The following is a 26,029-nucleotide window of genomic DNA, read 5'->3' on the forward strand; positions in this document are numbered from 1 at the left end:
TGAGAAGACTTGTAAGCTAATTAGTGATAGCACATAAGCCTCAGCCCTGAAGGACATTGTTCATTTTATTACTTGTGCTGTGCTGAATAAGGGAGGATGATGCTGGATGACAAAGTGCTTGGAAGCATTAAAAACACTTGGCAATAGAAGAAAACTTCAATAATGTTCAGACATCTTACTACAAGGCCATCCCACAGTTACATGTTACATGCGTCTGGTCAACCCATAGCTGAATGGTTTTAAGAAACAAGACAAAACTTTAATGTCTAGATGAATAGATATGTAAGGACTGTAATTGCCTCCATGCGACTCCGGAGTTCTTAAGGGCTCGTGCTATGGCTACCCACTGACCCTAAACCCAAGCTCTGCAGTACATTGAAAAATGATATCTGCTGTGTCTCAGTAATCTAGGTAATAAAATATCAATGGAACCTTTTCCTGAAATGCAATCCTGAAAACATATGATGTACTTACATAGACATTCATCTTTTGTATTCCTTTCTCAAAACATTTACTCAAGGACAAAAAAAATTAATTTTTGTTTTCTCATGTATGTTGGTCTTTCAAATCTATCATGCTTATTTTTCCACTCGGATGTTGTTTTGGCTTTTTATTTTCTTATATCTTCCTGGTATGGCTTTTAGTTACCTTTCACTTTGTAAGATTTGTTTTCCCAGGTGCTCCCTGGGCTGTAAGGTCTTGGGGAATAAACACTGTTTCAGATATGATTGCAAGAGTATTAAAGATAAGGGCACTTGTTACTGAGTTTCTCCTCTCTACTACATCAAAATTCTTTGGTATGATTTCTTCGATGTCTTTAGAAAGATTATCAGCATTTGTTCCTGCCTTTGCAACTGAAACATAAGAATGGCTACTGCATTTTAACAGTTGCCTTGGGCTACAATTGTGTTTTTCTTATATTCACTAAAAGATTTCACGTTTTGAAGGGATTCAAAATCAGTTTGGAAAAGGTGACAAAGCAGCAGCAAGGTAAGAATTTCCTTGTTTAGGTATGAAATATGAGTAGCTCAGGAAAAGTCAGAACTTGTCACTAGCTGTGTAACCTCACTTTTTATCTGAAAGAAGCAACTCTTAACAGTGGAGAGGGAAGCTCAGTTCTCAGTCATTCCTGAGCCAAGAAACTCCAAAACAGTGTTCAGTTCAAGGAATTGCCTGAAATCATCTCCTTATTGGATCATCAATATGTTTATGGTAACACTTTTAAGCTACGAACATTGGTGGCTAGAAAGAAACAATAAATATTCTATTATTCTATTATTATATTTTAAATAGTTAAATAGAATAAAAATTTAGTTACATTGCCAGTTTCCTCAGATATTTGGCTTTTACTGTGTATAACTTTTGGTTAGTTAATCACTATATCTAGTGCTATTATTCCACCTTTCTCTCCTCCTTGAGATCTGTGATGTTGCCCTGCTTGTATACCTTTGCTTTCTGCTAGGGCTTTAGCACTATTGGAAGCTGGCTGAGGAAAGATCTTTCTTAGAATACAGTGGAGTAATAAATTATCATTTGTGAATGGGAGAGGGGAAAGTGGGATCTACAGCACAGAAAGATGCTCTAAAATGCAGAAATTAGAAATAAATTGTTCAAAAGCAGTAGTATTTTTATGGCAGTGATCGCTTCTCCTGCTGGGGCTTCTTAGAGAAGCCTAGAAATAACAAAGCATGTGAGATACAAAATAACAAAGGCTAGACAAAATGTTCACTAGTGGATTAAAAACTAGGCTTGGAGATTAACTTGCTCGTTGAAACCTCTTTCTTCTTACAGAAATAACCAGTAGCAGTCCCAGTGGCTCTTGCCCTTGCTGAAACTGCGTTAGAGCACATCAGGGAAACACTGTAACTTTCCAAGCACACCTGTGTCAATACAAATTAGCCACTAATTATTACAAACCACTGACTTTCTATATCAAAGGGTGTGTGGGAGTTCAGTTTACTCATGCCCCTTGTGTATGCAGTAATGATATCTCAATTACATGTGTACGTGCATCTGAGAAATGTGTGGGCACCCATTAATACACCTATGTACTTTACTTGTGTTTGTATACAAACAGCATACGTTTATTTCAGTTCTTGTCAGTGAATCATTTATTAGCTGGCCATTATACCTGCTCCTGTGTCAGTATTGAACTAATATTCCAACAGGGGCCTATGGGGTGTTGTTCTGTCTCAGTTAGAGATGTAAAGTCAAGAGCTTAGATCTGCAAAATGCACTGGGACTCTTCTGGTGCTACAAGAAATGTTGCTCTTGATATTTTACATTATTTGCAGTAGGAAGGCTCCAAAGCCCACTGTTGTGGACAGTTTCAAGTGGGATGGTTTCACTGTCTCCCTGGGTGGGATCTTTGGCCTGTTACTGAACAAATTAGTACAGGCAGCCTCAGAGTGCATCCTCATCCTATCCACCCAGTAAAACAGTCAATTACAAGTAGAATGTAGGACATGTGCTTGATGGGAAAAAGAAGTGATAATGGAAGTCTCCCTCAGTTCACTCCCCCAGATTTCAGCCCTTCTTGCAGCATAAGTTTGTGATCAAGCACAGCTACATTTGCCTGGTCCCCAGCTTTTTGAAGCTTATCTGTATGTACTAAAGTTTGGAGTCTTTTCACAGGCCCTGTATTACATCATGTTGCTGCATGCAGTTGAATACTCACATGTTTAAAGATTCTAGATGAAGAGCTTTTGAAATAGGATTTCTTGATGCAAAGTTGTATAAGAGGCTGAGCAGCCCAGCTGAAGATGGTAAAACTCTGCAGCTGTTTGGTATGATTCAACGTGCTGTCCTGGCTCAGGAGCAAAGGAAGCTGGAGTGACTTTGACTTGAGATCATTGCAGGGACAATTTCAGTACTATGGGGCACTGCTTACATTTTTCTCTGGGAACTAAAGCCATTTTTTGACTCTGTTATTGTTGGAAGAGAAAAGGCTGGTATTGTTAACAGAGAGACATTCAAAATAATCTAATCTTTTTTAGCAATAGAAACAATAGGTTTGATAACATGTGGAAGATGGTTGATATCAACGCTGCGCATAAGACAAATCTTTCACAAAATTACTGGGTTTCTATGGGTCTAAAATTTACTGAGGCTTGGTTGGAAAATCTGAACCGAAGTCTGGATTGTTAAACAGCAACCACTTTTGAAATGAAGAAACAAACCCCAACCATAACTTATTAAATGGAAACTATGGGCACTCATACAGATGTTTTAGTTTTCCTTTATTGCTACAGGGCCTATGAAAGTCTTTTAGTCCCATTTTGTAGTACATATAGGAGCAAAATAATTCTATATGCAAAGTACCAACTGTAACGTGATCCTTGAGTACACTGTGTGAGAGAAATCACGTTTGGGTTTTATTTATTTATGTTTTATTCATTATCATGGAATGTTTGGATTTAGTAGTAAAATTAATTCAGCTTTAGCTGAGGCTCAAGTAGGTGGACTGAAAGGTGTCTTTCTCTTTAAAATACAGGGTTTATGTGATGACTGCATTTGCTTTGTTGCTGCTTAAAATTAGAAAAAAAAAATCTCCATATGCAGGTCCTTTAACATTTTTGAACATTTTTAATTAAAAATATATTCACAGTATTAATTTCAGATGAATGATTGTACAATAATAGACAGCTGGGTGGGTTCTGCGCTTGGCTGCAATCCATTAAGACTGCACAACTTGTAATTAGAAATAAGCTAATGTCAAAGTCGAGTGTGTTCAAAGATGAAGACTGTGTTTTAATTAATAATAGAATGGCCAGTAGCAAAGTTCAGGTCTCCTACAAAGCGTAGCAGCATACAACTCAGCAAAACACATAAAATAGGCTTGTTTCCCCATGACATTTATGTGACCATAGGCAGGTTTTAAATTTAGTATGCCTTAAATATATACTTAGAGTTTAAAAATGTAAACATTTTTGCTGACTTTTGGCATTGAATTTACAACTTTGGTTGTACCAGTTTGTATTTAGCATAATTATAAGTGAGGTGATACAGAAATTTTTTTCCTTGAATTTAATGATGTTCAACCTTTTCACGAAGATTTAACAAAGTTTCTGGAATTCCTTGTCCTTCTTTTTAAAATGTGAATCACCTGATATTTTTCCAGCAATGAATTTCATGGACTCTGAGCAGTAAACAGTGCATGAATTGTCTATTGTAAGACTGTGAATTAGAACTTTTGTGATTTTTGAGTGCCTATGCATAGTGGAAGTGGAAGACACCCAAATCATTCTTATATCAATGTTTACAATGACAGTAGAAACTAGTAATGCTGATAAACTTCTTACTGTCTCCTGAGTACATACTTATTCCTGTTTCTCTTCAGATGAATGCCATTATAATAAACCCTTTTGCTTACAATGTCTCTTCCAATCCATGAAGTATTTGAATGCATTCAGCATACAATAGAGTGGGAAGTATTTGTCTGTCACTGAAGTACAGTCACCTCTGATGTGAAGCTTAGCAGCAGTTCTTACATTAAAGCACTGCTGATTGATAGTCTGCTCACCTTTTCGTTTTTTCTTTTATTTTTTTAACAAGATGAAGCAATGCCATAAATCAGGAATTAACTTTTCCCTTTCACTCTCTTCCTATGACTTTTTATGCCAGAACCAACAGAGTTCTCTGTCCTTTGTCAGTGTTTATTTTTCTGAAAAGAGACTTTGAGTTAACGGTGAACATGTTCTGAGCTTCAGCAAAGTATCTCAGTCTGCTATTAAATTTGTGCTACCGGGAGACAGAAAGGGGCAGCAAAGATCCAGACAGTCCAGAGCTTAATATGTTCCTCCTGGCTGGAGGTGATGTGACAGTGCTCTCGTCATTTAATAATGAATTTTAAAATATTTGTCTGGAGACAAAACCACCACCATACAGATTTCTCACTGTGTTGTGAGATTAAGGCTCCTGAAGCTATTATTTTATTAACGCTTCTTAGAGAGAAACACTCCTTTGTAAACAGCCCTTGTCTTTAGAAATGACCTTTCTCTACTCCTATATTTTTTTGTATATTGATGACAGAGCAGGCATTAAATCTGGGCAAAGATAATGCCAAGTGATAAATTCTTTTACTCCTGACCTCGTAAATCAATTGGCAGAACTGTACACTGGTTGGTGTAACAGTGTGCCATTTTTAATTTGTTACTACTGCAGTGCAATCTAATTTTAGTACCTTAATGCTTGCTCTCTGCTGCAATTTGCAAAGCAACTCCAGATTAAAAGCAATATAAGTGGTTATATTTATTGGCCTTATACCAACAACTGACAACAAGAAAATCACAACTGATGCTAGCATTAGTGCTGCTACATCTAGGTTCTAGCGAAAAACCCAAGCAGGCTTCCATTGCAAGAAGGACTAGATTTTAAATCGGATGAAAAGCCAAAAGCAAAGAAAGCCAGAAAGAGGAGACATTGATATTTCACCCCTGCCATATATATTCCTTCTGTTCTTAAGAAATTATCTGCTGTAATTTTTGTTCTTTAAATAAACTACGGAAACTGTATCTTACTGCAAGAAAATTGGAATGGAAGGGAGGGAGGAAGAAATTAAGAAGAAGAAATTCCTCTGGGCCACAGACGAATGATAAGCTCTGAAAAGCAATGGAGAGTCAACAGTATGAACTGCAGAAGACTGCAGTTGAGTGGTCTGGAGGTCCTTAATAAGCTGATGTTCTTGTGAAAAAGCTGGCAAGATTATATAAATAACTAATTCCCTTCAGATGATCAGAAAAGGCACACAGGGAGTGATGGCCTTGAACTGAGCTGGTGAGTCAATTTTGAAGAATGCAGTTTGAGGCAAATCCCCAAATGGCCCATCACTGTGAGACAAGAATATTCAACAAGCTCCTTGTGTCAAAACAAAAAAATTACTACATGCACAAACTTGTGTAGGCAGTTTTACTGATACTGTCATCTTTGAAACTGATATCAGCTCTCATGTGTACTTACAGGTTGTGAATATCTGCCTACAGATTAATACTAAAGTGAGTTGGCCATGAAGTACAACCTGTTGTGTTAACAAAATGCTGGCGTGATTTCTAGCTTCTGACTTTGAGGGTAGATTTGTGCTTACAAAAAGATCAGGGTTATAATATCACCTGTGTGTGCATAGCTTATTGTGACTTTGGTTGTATGAGAATGAAAAAAGTGCCTTCATTAAGGCTCTGAGTGTTTAAAATTTGTAGGGGCTATATGATAAGATCTAGATGTAGAATGTTTGGGTTAAAATGAACCTGTGGCTCTCCTCTGGGCTTGCATGTGCAATGCACAGTCTTCTGGCAAAGAGGTCAGAGCCCTTCCTTTACTGACAAAAGGGTGAATCCATGCAGCCCTCTAGGGTTCTCAAGTCCTGTTATTCTCTGCACTTTACCGTATATCTCTCTCCATAATATCACTGTAAGTTTATATATTACTTTTATATTTTTATGTATATATTCTAGTATATAATTGGTATCTATATATGTAATCTCTGTGTAGATGATATATATGGATTATATGTAAACTGCCTATATCTTTTGTAAACTATCTTTTTCTATATAGCATGTGTATATGTATAAATACATTCATATATAGTATTCTGGATATGGTCCTGGGCAACCTACTTTAGGAGACCCTGCCCAAGCAGGGAGATTGGGCTAGATAACCCCCAGAAGCCTATCTGACCTCAGCCTGTGATTCTGAAACTAAGGGAAACCTTTGTTTTTCACTCAGTAGTAGAGCAATGCCCTAAAGGAAGAAGCTGAATGTTAGCTAAAATGAAAAATCACAGTATTTTTGGATATGCTTTCTAGAAAGAGGTAATTTTCTTCTTGCTTTGGCCAATCTCACTATTAATTTTTCCAGTTTTGAACATCCCATTTTCCTCTGCCATCTGGCATGTATTTTCACATCAGCAGTCCTCCTCTTTTCTAGCTTCCTAGATGTGGACTGAAGAAAAGAAGCAGGAAAGAACAGCACGTTGTAGCATCAAGGTCAGCAGACCACTTTTCTTTCCACAGCTCTTTTTGCAGGCTTCACAAGAAGTGTTTCACTGTGCTGTGGATTGCTTAGGAGAATAGACAAACTGCAGCTAAAACATTAGTCAGCAGCAATTCAGGGAAAGTAGAATTGAGACAAGGTCATCTCCATGCCAGTGACATAATTACTCCATCATCTTCTTTCCCCAGTTATCCTTGTTCCTGAGGAGCAATGAAGAATGAACGCCCTATTTACATATTCTGCAGATTCAGTAAAAACTATTTCTCTGTACTCTTACTGCTTTGATATGAAAGGAAGTTCTTGTATTTTGCTGCATTTCTTTCATTTTAAAGTAGGCTAAACTTTTGTGTTGACTTAAATGTAAGCAGTAGCTGGCTTTTAGAATAAAGTCTTGACTTTGAAAAGCCATGGTATGGCTCCAACAGGTGAGCTCACAAGCCTCTTGAATTACAGACTTTGAGGGAAATGGCTGTCTAAGAAAGAAACGGTAAACAAATGGAGAGGGTGAGTAACAGTACTGTCATTAGGTATGTTTTTTAAAAGTATTTTATAGGGGAAATATTAGGATAGTGAAGAAGTGCCTGAGCTAGTAGGTGCATAGATGGCCATGAAGTTATTATAAACTCCAAAGCTGTACTATTGACTCTTAGGTACATTTACTACAGTGTGGTACAGATGAAGTCAAACAGACATTCCTATAATTATGGTCCAGTCTAGAGTTGTGTCCCATAAGCCTCCTTGTTCTTTACCTGGATGCGTGTCTAATCAATCATACTGGTGAAAGAAACGATCTGTCCTTAGCCTCTCTGGCAGGAGAGACTGGAACTCCCTGTAGTGCAAGAACTAATATTTTATTCCAATATGAACTTGTTTTCCAAGAAATAGGGCCTGCTGGGATGTTTTAGAGTATTAACATGTGTTCTGTTTTGTCACTTTAATTATGCATTCTCTGCTATTTTTAGTCTTCAACTTGAACTGAAATTCCAAAAGGAGAGCATGAGAGCAAACAATGATAGACAATTAAGGGTCATTAACAAAGAACTTTGTCTTTCTGATACCAGTTGCATCCTTAGTGTTGTTGCTAAAGTTCAGGAAACACTTTCTTTACTACACATGATTTCAGATCAGTGTCAAACTGTTTCCTTGAGAATTTTGCTCTTAGGAACTTTTTTCATTTGACAAAGGGTTGTGTAGGATAAGAGAATGGAAATTTCGAAAGGACAAGATAAGCCTAGGTCACTTGCTCTGCAGCTGGAACAAGAAAGCAGGACTGAGGAAGACAAATAATAAACATGCTGAAGGAAAAGATGGGCAAGTGGGACCCCTGAGAGCACCACCATGCCCCATGCAGAAGGGAAGAAACTGCTCATGCACAGCATTTTGTGCTTTGCCTTATGAGTGCTTTAGTTCTGGAACAAGTTTCGGGGATGCTTTTTAAAAATTGTATTTATGGTAGTGTTTATGCCCTGAGGCTGTGGGTAGACTGTATTCTACACCAAAGAGTCTAAGAGTATATGGATCTGCTGTATTAATCCCAGTACAGTTGTCTGCACAGTTCCCAAATGAGAGATCACAACCTATACCAGGACAAAAACACCAGCTGATTTTTATGTAGGAATCTCTTTAATGACAGCAATTTATCATCAGTGACAAGTAGAAACAAATTTGCAGATAATCTTTGGAAATAGGCTCTTGCATATGATACAGTTTCATATACCAGAGTCATTGCCATTTGTAAGAACATCCTCAAAATATTCCATAAAGCATCTTTGAATATCAGAATACATTGTAAGGTCTATCGCACACTTTCAGAACAGTCTTATGAAAGCATTTATCTACTCTAATCTTCTTATTCTCTTACATAAACGATTCTAACTGCTACCAGTTTAATACCTAGGTTATTTCATTATCACTTATAGATGGTTTAAACACAAACCAACCAACGACACCCCCTCCCCTGACTTCTGTTGTTGAGTAGTTATAGCTGTGTACAGCATCCTCGTGTTACAGTAACATTACTAATTATCAGTCTGTGATATCCAAAGATAAGTCCCTGAAACAGGTCAGTGTGGGCTGATTTAACTGCTCATGTTACAGTGGCAAAATCTGGATTCAGTTTTTTTGTCAAATAATATGAACATGGGGTCATGTGAGAAAAACATGCTCTTTTTCCTCTGACCATAACCCGCTGGGTGGATAACCATTTTTTAAAGTGGAGTCAATTGTTTACATTACTGTGTATCTTATTAATAAGTAGTCCACGTCAGCCTGAACAATGCTTTGTCGGAGGATACTGACTCATTGAATCAAAAAATTTGGAGCCAAGTTTTTGAAAGAGCAACAGAAACTCCAACTTAGAAAGCCTTCTTTGGGCCTGAAAATCCTTTCAGTGCTTTTGTTTTATTTTGATGTATGTGTCATGGTTTAAGCCCAGCTGGTAACTCAGAACCATTCAGCCGCTCCCTCACTATTCCCCTTCCCCCCCTCCCCCAGCAGGATGGGTAGGAGAATCAGAAGAATGTAAATCCCCATGGGCTGAGAAAGGAACAGTCCAGTAACTAAGGTATAATACAAAACTACTTCTAATAATAATGATAAGGCAAATAACAAGGGGTGAGAATATAAAACTAAACAGGGAAAGGAAAACCAAACAATAAAGAGCAGTGATGAGCAGTAGAGTTGCTCGCCACCCACCCATGGATATTCAGACCCACCTGGGTAACTCCCCCCATTTTGTATACTGGGTGTGACATGCTGTGGTATGGAATACCTCTTTGGTTATTTTGGGTCAGGTGTCCTGTCTCTGCTTCCTCCTGGCTTCTTGTACCCCTCCTCACTGGCAGAGCATGAGACTGAAAAGTCCTTTATCAGAGTAAGTATTACTTAGCAACAACTAAAACATTGGTGTGTAATCAGCATTGGTCCCAGACTAAAGCTGAAACACAGCACTGCACCAGCTACTAGGAAAGAGAAAAATAACTGTTACAGCTGAACCAAGCACAGCAGTGTAAGTCAATATCCAGAGCTTTTATGCTTTGTGGGGAAAACAAATAATTCTTTTCTATCCAAAACTACTATCACATTTATGGAGAGAGGAGTTCTTCCTTGTGCTAAAGAAAAATAATGGGGAATCCGTTCAGTTTCTCGCTTGCTACAAACTCCTTGACGAGACAAAGTTTCATTCCTTGTGCCAAGTTGTCTTACTGGTGATTCTTCAGCCCTGGAGCAGGTGTATATGATTTAAAGTGAACCTGCAAGGTGCAGGCTGCAAATCTCTGCAAGTCAGATGCTGGTTTGTAACCTCACTGTCATCAAGGTGAAAATGGCCTGGACCCTGAGGTTTTTTAGGTTCTGAAGCTGTAAATTCCACCTAGTCTGCACCGTCACAATATGTTACTATGTTAAGCATACTGAGAATGATTGGTTGTACAGTGATAAAGGGTATAAAGCATATTTGCCTCAGTTAAGGATGAAGTCCTATGAAAACACCTTGATTTTGAGATTAGGGAGCTGGTAAATGGTTATAGATACAGTGAAAAAGAGACAGCAAATGTAATATGAGGCTGAATCCATATTTGGTCTTTGCATTTTCATTCAGGGTCACATTTGAAACAATACGGCTAGTCAATGCAAGATTGAAATCAAAGGGCAATGAATAAATAAGCACTGATTGGGCTGACAGTAAGTTCTTTTTAAAATAGGAAGAGAAAATTTTAAATTACTTAGAAGAGGGCTGAAAATAGTAAGTAGGATAAGATGTTTGTGTTTTGTTTGAGATCCCAGATCCTGCCAAATCACAGAAAGAATGAAGCAGGAAGGAAGTTTAGGGCATGTTCCTTTAAAGCAAGAGTATAAAAGTTTACTAATGGCAGAAATAGAAGCTGCAGCTGTGAACACATTCTAAAGTGTTAGATAAGCACTTGAGGGGAAAAACACTACAGGGTACAAATGCTAGACTTAATTTGCTACATGCCTTCCTTCCATCCTGAAATGTCACTATGCAACCAATGTCAGCTTCTCTACTCATCTTCTCTCCAGGGGATAATAAACCCAGCTTTCGTACATGTCAAAATTGTGTTCCTTACCATTATTGTTCAGAATAAATCTGCACATGAACTTTCATTTTTTTTTCCTTTTTGTTTAAGTTTTGAAGGCTGAAGTTATCCCTAAGTCCTTGTGCAACCCTTCTTTTCCAGAGGAAAGAAAAAAACAAGACTTAGTGCTAATGTTGCTCTGCTGTGGTTATCTCAGATAGATCATATGTGTAAAATAAGGACATGTTTTCAGGTAACATAAGCATGCCAACTGAATTCTCACCTGTCTCCTTCTCAAAACAACAAAGCCAAGGGTATGCCGTTATCTTAGGTCCAAACCACTTTATTTTCTGCATAACACTATCATAATGACAATCCTTGGGGTACTACAAGAGAAAATGGGTGTAGCTTGACTCCTCAGCTCTGTGAGTTGAAGCAATCAACCTACATGCAATCAGGAGAGTCCTCTTAGGCATACGTGAGAGCCCTAGAAGAGAAAGTTAATTTCTTGGGAGGAGTATGGCCAGTTAAGCAAGAAGTTTTGGTGCTTTTCCCACTGGCTGGTACTGCTTTTGCCAGCAAGGGTAACTCTATGTGCCACGGTTGTTTAAAGGAGCAGCTAAACTCATGATATATTATGGTGTCTGTGAAATCATGCTTCACATGAACATGATTTGCTTTAAAAGAACAACTTTTTTCAGTATTGCTTCTTCCTTCCTTCTCTCATGGTCTTGCTGGCACTTTACTTTCCTGCAAGAAATGCAGAGGATGAAGGGCAAAGACAGAAGATGGCAAGAGAAAGAATTGATCCCTAGTGTAACTTTCAGGTGATCTCAGAGAGAGGTGAGGGGATTGAATTTTAAGACTGACCTTGAGGTCCAAGTCTTCTGCTGGTATATATGGCTCAAACCAAGCAGATTCAGTCACAACCAGGCATCTGTGCACAGCAGGTGGTCCTTAAATTTTGTCTGGAACAGTGCTGCAGCTCTGATAAGTGGATCTTTTGCAGGTTTCATCATATTGACTTAATAACTTTCTTATATGAATGCTTAAAAATATTTGTATTATTAGTTTATGAAGCATCAAACTTCTATTGCCACATAAATATTGCCACTTCTTAAGTGTTTTAGCAGCTGGACTTCAGACCTCATCTTTAATCTGCAGTTGCTGTGGTGACAAATCTATAAAGACTCTTTATTCTCCTTGCACAAAGCCCAGAGTATTTCTGAAGGATCCTCTGTACATGGGCCTTCTCAGATCCAGTTGTCAGGCTGGGGATGTAGTGGATAACAGTTGTATCAGAGGTAATAACATCTTTACAAGATCTTGTTTGCCTAAGGTTCCAAAATACTAATAATGTACATTTGGAAAACCCTCATGAACCATCTATTATTATGCACCCTTGCATAATAATGTAATGACAAGATGCTGCCTTTCATCTTCAAAAAGCTGGGTAAATACCAAGATATTTTAATACTGGCAATGGTTGGGCCATAGCAGACTTGCCTAAGGAGGCAGTGTCCTGGGCAGTGGTGGTGAAGCTTCTGGGAGTGGAGTGATGCCCTGTGGGGGTTTCACCACCCACTTAGTGCCAGGGCTGCACAGAGGAGAGAGGGCAGAGTAAAGGGGGATTTGGGAGCACAGTCCTTCTTTTGCTCTAATAATTAGACCTTCTTCCTGGAGAGCCAAGCCACCCCTTCCTGTCCCAGATGCAACACACAGTCTTCGCAGCATCCAAGCTCAGGTTGGCAACCTGAAGCACCAGGATTGCCCGTTCTAAGTCCCACCAGGTCTGCCTCTCCTTCTGCCTTCCTGAAGCTTGCTGACATGAATCATGTCATGGGAGTTGGGAGGGTACCTGAGCATCCCAGATGAAGTGAAGGACCAGCATAACGAGTTACAGCCATTTGCTGCCCCTCTTGCAAGCTTATGCTTGTGACTTTCCATTAATGTTTGGAGACCAATGTATAACCAATGAATTTTGCAAATCTAAGGATGATTGTTGCCCTTAATCTCATGGGATAAAGGTTCCCTTTAAGACTTTCAGAAATACTGTGTAATTCAAATCAAACTTGCCATACCATAATAATTCAGAGCTAAGCTAAGGATGCATGGCTGTGGTCGTCATAGCAGTATAACTCTGCAATGGTTGTTATGGTGTTGACAAAATGAGAATCTGACTTCAAGGTTGTATCTTTAATCCTCTTGGACCCTTGTCTAAACATCAGTCATTTAAATATAATTCTCATTACTTATTCGTGTCCTTAATCTATTATTACTTTAATTATACAATTTTTTATGATTTATAAAAAAAAATGTCCTCAGTTAGGCCATCTTTGTACATGCTATTTCATTTACATGCGTATTTCTGTATTCATAGCCTTCTGTGACTCTAACTGATCAAAAGCAATAAAAAATTTATAAACTAAAAATACTCCCTTGGCCTTAACTGACACTACTTTTAATTCAATTTTAATTATTCATATTATAGTTCCTCTTTTGGTGGTGTTTTCTGTTTTTTTTTTTTGTGGGTTTTTTGGTGTTGTTTTTTTTTTTGTGTGTGTGTGTGTGTGTTTTAGAGCATGTGGAGGCATGCTGTAACCAACCAGGCTCTTGGATTTGGTTTTCTGCCTTGGATCTAAGTGTTTAGCATTTTCAGCCACTCCTTTAGTCTTATTTTGCCATTTTCCTTTGTTTTCCTTTGTGCTTGGATAGGAACTATCTTGAGCCAGACAAAATCATGGTGTCCAATGGAGGTATTTTCCGCTATAAATTATCAAGGCACTCTCCATATTTTTGAGCTGTAATTTTATGGGATGTTCAGGACAGAGATAAGCCAAAGTTTTGGATTTTTTATTTATTTATTTTTTTAATCAGCCAGTCATTGCTTTAGCTATTCACTTTGCTTATGCGCAGAGCATACCTTTCAGGATGTGGTAATCACCTGTTGTACCTTACTGCTGAGTGCTCAAGGGTCACATGATAGTGATGTTTCTCTGAAGGCAAATGCTTCCGAATAAGTACTGAGGAGTTTTTTCAGTGCCTTAGAAGTCTCTTGATTTATATTTGACTCCCTGACATTTTGAAATGAGCAGCCTTGCCATATGAGGGGAAAAGAATATGAGAGAGAACAGTGGGTAACCTTGAAAGGTGCAATACATGGATTTGTATTTTCTGTAGTAGCACAGGTTCTGTTTTTAACTCTACCATCCCTGTATATCCAAAAGAAACCGAGTTTCATCCAGTGCTTTTTTTTGTCAGGATGTTTAAGGTATATCCTTAACACACCTCTTTTTCTGGCCCTGGTTGGGGCAGACGTGTAGATACACACGCATGTACACATTGCATTTGCAGAGCTTCTGGTTATTCCTTTTGTCAAATTATGGATAGATGCAACAAGTTGCCTGAGGGAGAGAAACAGAATAAAAAGGAGGGAGCAGAGAAGGGTACAAACAATAACATATAGAGATGGAGGTTTCTTTAAGGCTGAAAGCTGACAGTAGATCACCTAGTTTAAGCTTCAAAGTATGGGCCAAAGAATTGCATCCATTTTCTTTTGTACTGAGGCTAAATGCTTGAGTGAGGTGGGTATGGACTGGAAAGGCTGGCCCTCAAGAATCTTGCTGATTTTTCTGCCTCTTTCCTAGGGAAAATGGGGTGAGGATAATTCATTAAGGTATTTGCCTGGAGTATTAAGTGCTCTCCAGATAGCTTGGGTCTGCCTAAGGGGATCCTGTTAAACCTAATGAGGTCTGCTTTTCTGCCTTTCTTGCTAGTAATTCTTCAGTGTGGAATATGTCTTCTTTCTTTGACTAGAAGCTGGTTATTACAAAAATAACTATAAAAATTGAGATTTTACTAAAAACATTGGTGGGGGGTGGGAATCTGATTAATTTGACTACCTTGTTGGTCAGTGTTTCTAGTGGTACTTTTCATTAAAGGCTGTATCCTGCAGGAAATATTCTGACAACAGCTGAATTGTTTTACTGTACCATTTGGCAAGAATGGAGAATTATACCTTGATGTCTCTTTCGTAGTATGGAATAAGCTCATAGACACATAAATACAGAGAAGAAAGAATGCAGGAAACAGTAATAGTGTACCACAAATTAGGAAAAATAATTAGTATTAGTCAGTCTGTGTGTATTTTCTGCAGTACATTTTTGCTGAAATTTCTGGTGAGGGTTTTCCTTGGGCAATATCTAGCCTTTGTATTATAACTCATGTCTTTCCCTTTGGAAGGGGAGAAGATACTGCAGTGAAACTCATCTTCTAGATAATTTTAAATGGCATCCTGTATTAGTTTTAAAAACTTCAAGTAAATAGCAGTAAGTAATAAAAATAATAAAAATAATAACGGTTTTTGGGCATCTAATCTCCCCTTCTTTAATGAAGGGCAATGTAGTGAGTCCAGAGAAGGACGTAATATAAAATATACAGATATTATTTCTTCTTTTTTATGCCATATTCTACTCATGTTAATAACCTATTCCTATTTAGGTTACTGTTAAACTAGGAAAAGTGGAGGAAACAGAAGATTCTCCCTTCATCTACTCTACATGAACTTTCTGTGTTGCAGTGTCCTACAGAAAGCTGAAATGTCGCTAGTACTCTAGAAAATTCACTTGCTTTCTGCTATTAGTAATCATGATCATATATATTTGCTATAATGAAGCTGTATTTTGCAATTTTTCTACTTTCTTTTGCTGTGCCATTTCTACACCAACTTCTTCCTGCTCTCTATGTAAAGTAAAAAATCCTATCTGATCACTGTCCATCATATTCTTTTTGGAGTCATTGGTACAACCTGCTGAGCCTTCTTGGGTTTTTGTACTTCTCAGAGGAAACTGATCACATGAAATAGCAATTCTTCAAAAGGGATAGTAATAGACAAGATCTGTCTGTTTTTTTTTTTTCCCAAATATTTGATTAAAGTGCTAATGAAAGTAAATACAACCTCATAGTTGTTAGACTGCTTACTATTTTCTCCCTAGTCTGAAAGGGAGCCTGTTGATTTCAAGTGTTTTAGATGTCAGCTGCTGGCTCCAGGCTCTTGAGGATTTTCTAGAACCAGCCCCTGAGATCAGCACCATGGACAACGTGTCACAAATGTCCTTACTTGTACTTAATTTTTCATCTTCTTTTATTAACAGTGTGACAAATTTTGACTGCTTATGGGTGGAAGATGGTGTAACATGCAATTATTAATTCAACCAACTGATTGCTCTGAAGTTCATAATTTTTCTAGGCTTAAGATGAAGACATAGATGCAGTTAAAAAAAAAATAAAGAGACAGAAATAAAAGCTTTCTGCAATGTCAACAGCCACTAAAAGCATTTTATGTGTCACAGCCATCTTGCCCAAGGCACAGCAGGAGGCACTGACCCATTGCCAAGAAGATCATGTGTACAGCATCCAAGCATTCTTGATGAGAAACGTCTTTGCTCCCCTTATCCTGGTTTATTTCTTAGTTCCTCCTGAAAAATGACAACCCCCCCCAAAAAATGACAGCCCCAATCCCAAAAAGCAAAACAAAACAAAACCCAAACCCCACCAAAACAAAAAAAGCAAAACAAAGCCATCTTCTTATAGTTTTTCTTTTCTTTTTTTCTTTCTTAATTTTTGTTTGTGACTCAGTCCTCTGTGGGAAGTAGCTCATTTAATTTAGTTTATTACCAGCCCTTTATTTTAATCCAGGGCTCAGTGGTGCAAGTATCCCAAAGGGCAAGTGAGTTGGAACTGCTTTTCTGAAGGAAGATCAGGAGAAGTTTCTTGCATGAGGCAGATTGTCACCTGGAGGGTGCAGGCATAGCAGTTTCTTTGCCTCCTACATGACAGCTTGTACTGGTGGTTGCTACTCAGTGATAAACCCAGCCTTGTTTGACCTTATGTGTGCTGCCAGGGCAATTAGCATGCAAATAATGTCAGCATTCTTAATTCTCCACTCTGTAGCTCAATCCTGCTGCCATTAAAATGTTTGCTGGGGTCAGGTCTAGATCCCTTATTTGCTTCATTGTTTCCCTCAGAGCAGAACCCAGAAAAGACATTCACTGGAGAGTGTTCACAGATTTAAAAGAGTTATTTGACCTTTGTTTTTATTGGGCTAGAAACCTTTCAATTATATAGCCTCTGCCCATTTAGGGGGTAATGAAATTAGGCTGTGGAAGTCCCAGGTGAGTATCATACTGGTCCCTCATTGAAGCTTCTACAGCAATTTGAACCCCAAATCCTTTTAACAATTTCATGTTCTCTGTGTCCTTTCTATCTATCAGCTTTAGGCTTTCAAAGGCTCTGAATCCACATGGAATAAGGAAAAAAAAAAATGCTCACAAGACAGGGATAATCGACCCTGCAATTTTCTGATCCTTAGTTAAGCGTGTTACCCACTGGACTATTGACTTCCTGTGAAGACACAGAAGACCACCATAAGTTAAGGCTGAGAGATAAAACTGAGCTTTAATTCCAGCTTGCTTTCCACTTTCTCAGGAAACATTCTTTTAAGTGTAAACTTTCCCAATCTCTCTGCTTAAACCCAAAGAAGTGTCTTAGTTTTAAAAAATGTATGTGCTTCAGCGAAGAAAAGTGTTCAGAATTATATATTGTATGGGGGAGGAAGTATTAAGTGCTTAATTTTATAATTTAAAGGTGAGCTCAGCCTTTCTTCTAGAAAGCTGTATTTGAAGTAGGTGTGGAGTTAAAATAAAAAAAAAAAATTCATTATTCTATTTTTCTTTCTTCTTGAAGTTGAGGGGAAAAGCTACTTCTTGAAATTTGGTCACATAATGTTAACTAGCAAAAAGGACTTGCTGGATGAAAGTAAATATATAAGTTAAACTTGTGTCTCAGACTTCTGTATTAACCGGTACGAAAAAACCTTTTCTCTGAATCAGTTTAGAAAAGGTTCCGAGTTGTCGAGCTTGTCTACCTCATTTGTCTTCTTTCATTCTGCATGAAGAAGAGTTTAAAAAGAATCCTGGCCAAACAACAAAGTTAATACTTTCAAGGATCTCTCACACATTTGACAAATGTAATAACTACTCTGTAATAACACAGAATACAGTGAATGAGAGAAGTTTCATAAGCCAGTTCTTAATGAGGTAACCAGCTGAAAATGAGAGATAAAAGCAATGTCACTGAATGGGAACTGTGCATTTCTGTGGCTAGGAAAACAGTCTATGGGTTGGCTATTTAAAATTAAGTCATTAGTGTAATTTGCAGATGAAGAAAATGTGGTAATGTTTCTACCTTAGTTAAAACCTAGGATTCGGTGTTGTGTGGATTAAATACTGTACCAGAGATGTGTATTTGACCATTACTGAGCTGTCATATCTGATTACTTTCTTGCTTAGATTTGATCTTACTGGTCTGTTCTTTCTTTCATCTCTGTAAGAAACTATTGATGCCTTGCTTCTCAATCCCTCCTTCTCTAAATCTTTGGTTTTTCTTCAATATTCCCACAGCTACAAATATTAAGTGAGAAATGATGAGAAGAAAACTTTTTCCAATGCAGTGTAGGTATGTGATGTGACTGCCTTTCCCCTCTTCCTAGCCCTGGCAGTGCTGTGGAAGGTCTCATTATTTATCTTCATGTACTGTCATTGCTGATATTTATTTTTTTTTACTTATTTTCTCATCCTTAAATGGCAAGTGGCTGTAGTTCATTGTGTGCAGTTTCTGAAGTCTAGAAGCAAGGTCACCTGTTGATCTCTGTGTTGTTCTCTGCATTATGCTTTGGTTTTCTCAATTGCAAGTTGGTGTTTCCATGGTATGGCTCGATGTTTACCTGAATATGGCTGGGGCTGGGGTAGAAAGAAAGTACTTTTCTGAATTATCTGAGCTATTTCTTGACTTCTGTTTTTAACAGCTTTCTGAAGCTGATTTATAGGGTGGGGGTGTGATATTACTGCTTTGATATGTACTGCTTGGCTCCCCTCTCCTCTCCCCATCTTCCCCGCTGTGAGAAAAAGCTGTATTTTCTTGAATTTCATTTCAGTTATTTACTTTGCCTCTCCCTTATGGTCAACAATATATCAAAGAACTTGGAAAAAAAAAGTTAATGATGTTGCAAGTGTTGGAATTGTTGCCATAGAATAGTAGCTCTCACTGGAATGAAAAACAAGATCTAGAAGATCCTTTTGTTTTCTACTGTTGCTAAATCCATTCAGCTTTGAAGATAGTAATGGTGAAGACACTGTACTTTTTTAGACTCAAGGGTTGGAGTGAAGATGTCCTCTCCATTCCTTACGAACTAATCCAGTTACAGAAAATGGGACTATGAATAAAAGCTGTAGGAGAAGGATTTGGCCTCCTGTAAAGCACTGAGGTAATTTGTCCTGTGATCTGTAAAGTATTCCTTGGGGAGCATTATACACATACTTTAGTCTGCTACAGGATAGTTTACATTTATCTTTATGTGGAAAAAAAAAAAACAAAAAGAAAAAACCCACAAAACCAAAACAAATTAATAGATGTCACAAAAAAGGGGGAGCTTTGACAGCAATAACAAAAATACTACAATAATGTGTTTTCTGTTTTTTTTTTTTTTGTATAATTTGGTGTATTTAAGTTCACTACTGGTGCTGCCAGGAATAAGTGGTGGGTCATAGTGGTAGGGGACTCTACTTTGAAAGGAACAGAAGCACCCATCTGTCAGGCTGACCCTGTCTCAAGGGAGTTCTGTAGCCCTTGTTCTCATGGGTGACTTCAACCACCCTGATATCCGTTGGAGGGATGGTACAGCCCAGCACAAGCAATCCAGGAGATTTCTTGGTTGTGTGGACAACTTCCTTCTGCAAGTAATAGAGGAGCCGACAAGGAGAGGTGCCATGCTTGACCTCGTGCTCACCAACAGGAAATGTGACTCTCCAGGGCAGCCTTGGTTGCAGTGATCATGAGATGGTTGAATTTGAGATCCTCAGGACAGTGAGAAGAGTGTGCAGCAAGCTCACTGCCCTGGACTTCAAGAGAGCAGATTTTGGCCTCTTCAGGAACTTGCTTAGTAAGGTTCCACAGGATATAGCCCTAGAGGACAGGGGGCCCAAGACTCTTGGTTGATATTCAAGGATCACCTACTACAAGCTCAGAAGTGTTGCATCCCAACTAGAAGGAAATGCAGCAGGAGGGTCAGGAGACCTGCTTGGATGGATAAGGGGCTGCTGAGGAAAATTCGAAGGGAAAAAGAGGCCTATAAAAGGTGGAAACAAGGACAGGCAGCCTAGGAAGAATACAGGGATGATGTCCAGGAAGCTAGGGAACAGGTTAGGAAAGTTAAGGCCCAGTCAGAATTAAACTTAGCTAGGGATGTTAAAGATAACAAGAAGGGATTCTATAAGTATATTGCAAATAAAAGACAGACTAGGGGCAACATGGGCCCTCTCCGGAAGCTATCAGGAGAACTGGCTACCCTGGATTTGGAGAAAGCTGAGATTCTGAATGACTTCTTTGCCTTGGTCTTCACTGGCAAAGGCTCTGACCAAACCACCCAAGTCTTGGAAGGCAGATGCAGGGACTGTGAGAATGAAGACCTTGCTCCCACTGTAGGAGAGGATCTGGTTCGAGACCATCTTAAGAACCTGAACATACACAAGTCCATGGTTCCTGATGAAATCTGTCCGTGGGTCCCGAAGGAGCTGGCAAATGAAGTTGCGAAGCCACTGGCCATCATATTTGAAAAATCATGGCAGTCAGGTGAAGTTCCCGACAACTGGAAAAGGGGAAATATAACCCCCATTTTCAAGAAGGGGAAAATGGATGACCTGGGGAATTACAGACCAGTCAGTCTCATCTCTGTGCCTGGCAAAATCTTGGAGCAGATTCTCCTGGAAGGCATGCTAAGGCACATGAAAAACAACAAGGTGCTTGGTGACAGCCAGCATGGCTTCACTAAGGGGAAATCCTGCCTGACCAATTTGGCGGCCTTCTATGATGGGGCTACAGAACTGATGGACAGGGGTAGAGCAGTTGACGTCATCTACCTGGACTTGAGCAAAGCGTTCGACACTGTCCCACACGACATCCTTGTCTCTAAATTGGAGAGACATCAATTTGATAGGTGGACCAGTCAGTGGATAAGAACTGGCTGGATGGCTGCACACAAAGAGTTGTGGTCAATGGCTCAATGTCCAGCTGGAGACCAGTAACGAGTGGCGTCCCTCAGGGATTGGTGTTGGGACCGGTCTTGTTCAACATCTTCGTCGCTGACACAGACAGTGGGATTGAGTGCGCCCTCAGCAAGTTTGCCGATGACACCAAGTTGTGTGGTTCGGTTGATACGCTGGAGGGAAGGAATGCCATCCAGAGGGACCTTGACACGCTTGTGAGATGGGCTGATGCCAACCTCATGAAGTTTAACCATGCCAAGTGCAAGGTCCTACACCTGGGTCGGAGCAATCCCAGGCACAGCTACAGGTTGGACAGAGAAGAGATTCAGAGCAGCCCTGCAGAGAAGGACTTGGGGGCGTTGGTTGATGAGAAAATGAACATGAGCAGGCTTCAGTGCATGCTCACAGGCTGGAAAGCCAACCGTATCCTGGGCTGCATCAAAAGGAGGGTGACCAGCAGGTTGAAGGAGGTGATCCTGCCCTCTATTCTGCTCTTGTGAGACCTCACCACAGTATTGTGTGCAGTTCTGGTGTCCTCAACATAAAAAGGACATGAAACTGTTGGATCAAGTCCAGAGGAGGGACAGGAGAATGATCTGGGGCCTGGAGCACCTCCCGTATGAAGATAGGCTGAGGAAGTTGGGGCTATTCATCCTGAAGAAGAGAAGTCTGCGTGGAGACCTCATAGCAGCCTTCCAGCATCTGAAGGGGCCCATAAGGATGCTGGGGAGGGACTCTTCATTAGAGACTGTAGTGACAGGACAAGGGGTAACGGGTTCAAAGTTACACAGGGGAAGTTTAGATTGGGTATAAGGAAGAAGTTCTTTCCTGTAAGTAAATTGGTGAGGCACTGGAATGGGTTGCCCAGGGAAGCTGTGAATGCTCCCTCTCTTGTAGTGTTCAAGGTCAGGCTGTACGGAGCCTTGGGTGACATGGTTTTGTGTGAGGTGTCCTTGCACATGGCAGGGGGATTGGAACTAGGTGATCTTAAGGTCCTTTCCAACCCTAACTATTCTGTGATTCTTTTCTATGATTCTATTACATCTACAGTTAACTTAAATCAGTGTAGCTCACCAAAGTCTTTAGGTCTACACTGATTTGCTTGGTATGATTCACTGCCAACTACCTCCCATGCAATGGCTCGATCACCATTATTCAAGCACAGACGGTGTTGTGTGAGATTGGAGAAGAGATTACCTTTTTCTAAGCCTTGTATCAATTCACAGATTTATCTGAGAGATAGGAGAGGGAACAGCCATCTTAAAGTCTTGTTCTAGGGAAGGCAGCTGTACTCCTAGGCTTCTGTAGTCCAGTAGTGGTCATGCAATTCCCATCACATGCTGCAAGGCTCAATGACCTTGCCAATTTGGTGTGGCTGTCATCATCTGATGAACCCGGTGGGCTGGATTCTTATTGCATGCAGCTTTCAGAAAGGAAACACAGTTTGAAGCTGATGGCTTGTGATGAATTAGTGTGGACTAATGTTGCACTCTGATTAGAGTCACTGTTGTGGGTTAGAATTTCCTGGGATGATGACAGCTAGATGTCAATGCTTTTCTCACTTTGTCTCCTACTGCTAGTATAAATAGTACAATGGCAAATAAAAACAGTATTGGCCCCTCCCACACCTATGCTTCCTGCAGCATCACAAGGCAGAAAAATGATGCCCTGGACACTTCCAGGGAAGGGTGTGTGAGCTCCTTGCTGAAATGATTTTGATTTGTTATAAGAGCCTGTTCTGTCCTTTAGGAAGCACCATAAATATTTTATAAAGTATGGCATAGCAGTTGTTTGGGCAGCCAGCTAGGTAGGTTGGAAAATTCTTGCTGTCATTCACTGAAATGGCAGCTAGGAAAAGAGTTCTTGTTCAGAGTTTTCAGACTCAGAACATCCTCTGACTCTGCTTTGGAATGTATCCAGCTGAAGATTCAGTCACTAAGAAAGAAAAGACTATTAAAATAAACAAGAAGCACCTCTGAGTTATTAATATAATGTCATAAATGGGTAAACAGGCTGATTTTTTAGTCTTAGCATCTAGTTAATTTAATATATGGCTATTACTGCATACACCAGAAGAATGCATATACTTTCTCAAGGTACTAATTGCCCAGTGGTGGAAGACCATTCCAAAAATTAATCTGTAGTATGGTCCAATTAGTTGAAAATTACATTTTTATGCTGGAAAACCAGATTTGCAGTGTGTAGAGAACTGGATGTTGACAAATGGCTATGTTCTATGGCAGCATGAAAGTAAAAAGTAGGAAAGTAAGCCTGAAATTACCTTGTTGTTCTGTGAAAAGAATGTGGTTTTGTTTAGCTATCCTTTTAGAGGCACGAACTTATGCCTGTCTACTTTTTCCTTAACATGCATCACATCTAAAATAGACTTCTTTATGTTCTTTTGCCATTAACTTGTGAACAGTATAATTATGCAGTGATGTACATTTCTGCCTGTAGCTTCATTAGAATAATACCTCTTTTTAAAAGCGTAAAGAATTCATACTCTACAGTTACCAGTGACAAGCCAAACTCTTGATAATCCTGCTGAAGAAGTGAACTGAAGTGTATGGAACAAAAATGATGTGCAAGTTAAAACCAAGCGTTTTTCTTCTAAAGTTCTGATCTCCTAGCTGAATTCAAAGTATCAATCTAATCTGGAGAGATGTATCATGTTATTTATATCCTTTTGATAAACCACCAAAATAACCTTTGAAAATCAGATGGCTTGTGCCTTTAACAGCCTTTTGAGTCTTTCCCTAAAAATAGTTTACAAACCAACAGAGTCAAATTGTTGGGGAATTGCACTCAAATGCATTAGAGAGTCTATTCCTGTGGCACTTAAGCCAGCCAAAGTAATAAATATAAAATGGTAATTTTTCTCCATGAGCTGTGCTTGCTGCTCCCACATGATTTCATTCCCACCCCAGAGTAATATAACACTGCCTGCCCAAACAGTCTCCTGGATTCATGGAATAAGGCAGCATGCGGCTGCTACATTGTTAAGTGTGCTCAGAAAAGTTGACAGTTACGATTAATCCCATTTTGCCTGAAAGCATCCGATCATGATTTCCATACCCCAAGTGTCGCTGATTTTTTAAATTGTGAGGAAATTTAGACCAAGCAATGGATTAGAAGAACATATTGGCGTATTAAATGAGAAGTGAAAACATTGGCAAAATAGGATAGAGCTGTATTTTGGTCCTTAGCTATATATTTTGGACTGGTTGCTAAATAAATGGGAGTAGTAAGCAGAGTAAATATTGTAGGTAGGCATTCAGCGAAATGTCTTAGTGAATTCCTTTTCTGCCTGATGAATTAATCAGCTTCTTCCCAATAGCTGTCAATCATGACAATTTGTGTTAATTCAGGGGTCTGTTCTGCACTATCCAAATTCTGGGGACTTCACTGTACTTGCAGAGGGTTAGTCTGCCCCACTCAGATTTCCCTTTGTGAAGGAGATTTTGGCTTTGGCCTGGAGGCGGCCACAGGCACACTGGAGCCACAATCTTGTGCTAACTGAATCATCTGGGTGGGCAGCTGGTACATTGTCAGAGCTGGTATTTTGCCTTGAGTGCCAGCTTTTATTTAGGTCATAATTCCTAAACTCTTGAGTATTGCTTGCAGCAGTCATCTCACTAGTTAATTATCAGCCTATTTTAAGGTATTCGGTGATATTTGCCACTCTATGTGAAGTGCCTATATTTTCAGGTTAATTTTTGTTCCAGGGGTAATCATCATCCACTCCTTTGAAGTCAGAGATTACTGCAAGTGATTATCATCTTTTTGTTAAGGTGCTTAACAGAGATCTTGGCAGATCAGCAGTCATGACATACTGTTCTCTGTTCTGTTTTCCTCTTTCAACCAGGCTCCATCTTTTCTAAAGCTTTTTCTTCTGAAATGTATCATGGGAGCCCCACAGCCAGCACTTTGTGGGAAATGCAATCCAGTTGGGAAGACAGCATAATCATAGGAAATACAATACATGTATTATTTCCCGGGGTAGATTAAGCATACTTGATGCAGAGCTGAAAATGAAACATTCTGACCCTTGATGAACACAGGAAAGTGCTTGGGGGCAGTAAAACTGGGGTCTCATCACCTTCAGTGTTAAATTCAACATCTTTCAGACTGGTGTCTTTTGAATAAGGGGATTTTGTTTGTTTCATTATCATAGAATTTTCATAGAATAAACTAAGTTGGAAAAGATCTTTATCAAGTCCAACAAATATCCTAGGACTGCCAAGATCACCACTAAGCCATACCAGTGAGGGCCTCATCTACACAGCTTTTGAACACTTCCAGGGAGGTGACTTGACCACTTCCCTGGGCAGCCTGTTCCAATGTCTGACCACTCTTTTCTAATATTCAGTGTAAACCTCCCCTGTCGCAGCTTAAGGCTGTTGCCTCTTGTCCTATCACTTGTTACCTGGGAGAAGAGACTGACCCCCTCGGCACTACAACCTCCTTTCAGGTAGTTGTAGAGACCCTGAGCCTTCTCCAGACTAAACACCCCAGTTCCCTCATCTGTTCCTTATAAGACTTGCTCTCCAGAACCTCCATCAGCTTTGTTGCCTTTTTCTGGACCCACTCCAGCACCTCAACATCGTTCTTGTAGTGAGGGGCCCAAAACTGAACACAGTATTCGAGGTGCAGCCTCACCAGTGCTGAGTACAGGGGGATGATCTCTTCTCTGGCCCTACTGTCTACGCTATTTCTGATACAAGCCAGGATGTCGCTGGCCTTCTTGGCTGTCTGGGTAGAAGCTGGCTTATGGTCAGCTCAATCAGTCAGCATTCCCAGGTCCCTTCCAGCTAAGCAGCTTTCCAGCCACTCTTCTTCAAGCCTGTAGCATTGCATCAGGTTGTTGTGGCCCAGATGCAAAACCCAGCACTTTGCCTTGTTGGACCT

The sequence above is a fragment of the Pezoporus flaviventris genome, unplaced genomic scaffold (genome assembly GCF_033815535.1).
Source record: "Pezoporus flaviventris isolate CSIRO_AGI_PZ_B2104156 unplaced genomic scaffold, CSIRO_AGI_Pfla_v1 ptg000066l, whole genome shotgun sequence".
Classification (NCBI taxonomy): domain Eukaryota; kingdom Metazoa; phylum Chordata; class Aves; order Psittaciformes; family Psittacidae; genus Pezoporus; species Pezoporus flaviventris.